Genomic DNA, 3,558 nt, shown 5'->3' on the forward strand with positions numbered 1-3,558 from the left:
TGACTCGATGGCACCTAACAACAACAACAACATAGACACAGTGAAAAAGCCCCAAAATGCATAAATCAGACTTTAAAAGAATTGAAAAGGCAAATAAATGACTCCACAGTAATAGTGGGAGACTTTAACACACCAATTTCAATGTAAGGTAGAACAACTGGAATGAAACTCAATAAAGATCCTGAAGAGCTAAACAATACAATCCACCAACTTAGACTTATAGACATCTACAGAGCACTTCACCCAACAACACCACAATATACATTCTTTTCCAGTGCACATGGAACATTTTCCATGATAGACCATAAATTAGACCATAAAGCAGCCTTAATAAATTTAAAAAAAAAAAATTGAAATACTGCAAATCATCTTCTCAGGTCACAATGTTGTCAAATTAGAAATCAAGAATAGGAAGATCAAGGGAAAAAAAGCAAACACACGGAAACTGAACAAAACCCTCCTTACGAAAGACTGGGAAGAGAAGAAATAAAAAATGACATTAAAAAATTCCTTGAATCAAAGGAGAATGAAAATACAACATACCAAAATCTTTGAGACATAGAAGAAGGGAAGGTTGAGTCTTTATCTTCACAAAGATAAAGATTTGAGCAGAAATCAAAGAAACAGAAAATAGAAAGAGAATAGAAAAAATCAACAAGACTAGCAGTTGGTTTTTTGAAAACCACTGGCAAATTTAACAAAGAAAAAGAGGGAGAACACAAATAACATGAATACAATACAAATGGGTGACCTCACAAAAGAACAAAATGAAAAAAAAATGATATCAGGATACTATGAAGAACTCCAAGAAATTTGAAAATCTGCAAGAAATGGACAGAGTTCTTGAAACAGACCACTTACCTAAACTAACACAGACTGATGTAGAAAAGTTGAAAATATCCATAACAAAAGAACAAATTGAATATGTCATAAATATTGGCAACAACAACAACAACAAAAAGTCCTGGCCCAGAAGGTTTCACTGGAGAAATCTACCAAATATTCAGGGAAAAACTGACACCAATCCTACCCAAACTATTCCAAAACAGAGAAAACAATGGAATCTTCCCTAATTCATTTTATGAAGCAAGCATAACCTTGATACCAAAACGAAGCAAAGTCATCACTGAGAAGGAAAGCTACAGACCAATATCCCTAATAAATATAGATGCAAAATCTCCAACAAAATCATAGCTGATAGACTCCAACCACATATCAAGAAAATAATTCATTATTGCCAAGTGGGATTCATGTCAGGAATACTAGGAAGGTTCAACATTAGAAAAACAGTCTACGTCATCTGCCACATAAATAAAACAAAGGAAAAGAACCACAGAATCATGTAAATCAATGCAGAAAACGCATTTGATAAAATTCAACACCCATTCCTGATCAAAACTCTCAGCAAAATAGGAATAGAAGGGTCATTGCTCAATATTTCTTTAGGGCACATATGCAAAGCCAACAGCCAACATTATTTTCAAAGGAGGGAGACTGAAGCCATTCTCCTTGTGAAGAGGAAAGAAACAAGGATGCTCTCTGTCACCACTTCTATTCAACATTGTATTGGAAGTCCTAGCCAGGGCAATAAGGCAAGAAAGGGAAATCAAAGGCATCCAGATTGGTAAGGAAGAAGTCAAACTATCCATATTTGCTGATGATATGATCTTATACCTAGAAAACTCAACAGACTCAGTAAAAAATCTACTGGAACTCATTGAGAGATTTAGCATCATGGCAGGATACATACCAACATCCAAAAATCAGGTGGATTCCTCTACACCAACAAAGAGATTGCTGAAAAAGAAACAAGGAAATCAATAATGTTTACAAAGCTACCAAAAAATAAATTGTTGTTATTGTTGTTAGGTGCTGTTGAGTCACTTCCAACTCATAGCAACCCCATGCACAGCAGAACGAAACACCGCTTGATCCCACGGCAGCTCCATGATCCTTGCTATACTTGAGACCATTTTCACCGCCACTGTGTCAATCCACCTCCTTGAAGGCCTTCCCCTCTTTCGTCGACCCTCCTTCTTACCAAGCATGATATCCTTCTCCAGGGAATGGTCCCCTCTGACAACATGAACAAATTAGGTGAGAAGAAGTCTGGCCATCCTCACTTCCAAGGAGCATCTCGGCTACACTTCTCCCAGGACAGATCTGTTAGTTCTGTTGGCAGCCAGTGGTACCTTTAGCATTCTTTGCCAGTACCACAACTCAAAAGCATCAACTCTTCTTCAGTCTTCCTTATTCATTGTCCAGCTCTCACATGCATACAAGGCGATTGGAAATATCATGGCCTGTGGCAGGCCCATCTTAGTCCTCAAGGAGACATCCTTGCTCCTCTACACTTGAAAGAGTTCTTTCACAGATGACCTGCCCATGCGACACGTCATCTAATGTCCTGACTGCTGCTTCCACTGGCCTTGATTGTAGAACCAAGCAACATGAATTCTTTGACAATCTCAATCTTTTCTCCATTTATCATGATGCTGTTTATTGGTCCAGTTGTGAGGATTTTTGTATTCTTTATATTGAGATGTAATCCATACTGCAGACTGTGTTCCTCAAGCTTCATCAATAAGTACCTCAAGTCATCCTCACTTTCAGCAAGCAAAGTTGTATCATCAGTATATCTCAGGTTGTTAATGATTCTTCCTCCAATCCTGGGATGTCACCTTTTTCTTCATATAGTCCAGCTTCTCAGATTATTTGTTCAGCATATAGATTGTATATGTGTGGGGAAAGAATAAAACCTGGATACACTCCCTTTCTGATTTTAAAACATGCAATGTCCCCTTGTTCTGATTGAAAAACAGCCTCCTGTTCAAGGTACAGGTTCCTCATGAGTACAATCAAGTGTTCAGGAATTCCCATTTTTCTCAATGTTATTCATAATTTGTCATGGTCCACACAATCAAATGTCTTTGCATAGTCAATAAAGCACAAGTAAACATCTTTCTGGTATCCTTTGCCTTGAGACAAGATCCATCTGACAGCAGCTATGATATCCCTTCTTCCACGTCCTCTTCTGAATCCAGCTTGCACCTCTGGAAGTTCTCTGTCAATATACTGCTGCAAACGTTTTTGAATTATCTTCAGTAAGATCTTACTTGCATGAGATATTAATGATATTGTTCAATAATTTCCACATTGTGTGGGATCACCTTTCTTTGGAATGGTACAAATATGGATCTCTTCCAGTCAGTTGGCCAGGTAGCTGTTTTCCAAATCTCTTGGCATAACCGAGTGAGTGCCTCCAGTGCAGCATCCGTTTGTTGAAATACCTCAATGGGTACTCCATCAATTCCCAAAGCCTTGTTCTTCACCAATACTTTCACTTCAGCTTCGACTTCCTGCTTCAGTACCATTGGTTCTAGATCATGTGCCACTTCCTGAAATGGATGAAGATCAACCAGTTCTTTTTGGTACAGTGACTCTGTGTATTCCTTCCATCTTCTTTTGATGTTCCCTGCATCATTCATTGTTTTGCCCTTAAAATATTTCAACATTGCAACTCAAGGCTTAATTTTTTTCTTTAATTCTTTCATCTTG

Source organism: Orycteropus afer, unplaced genomic scaffold, assembly GCF_000298275.1.
Source record: "Orycteropus afer afer isolate SDZICR_OR568_19922 unplaced genomic scaffold, OryAfe1.0 scaffold01109, whole genome shotgun sequence".
Classification (NCBI taxonomy): domain Eukaryota; kingdom Metazoa; phylum Chordata; class Mammalia; order Tubulidentata; family Orycteropodidae; genus Orycteropus; species Orycteropus afer.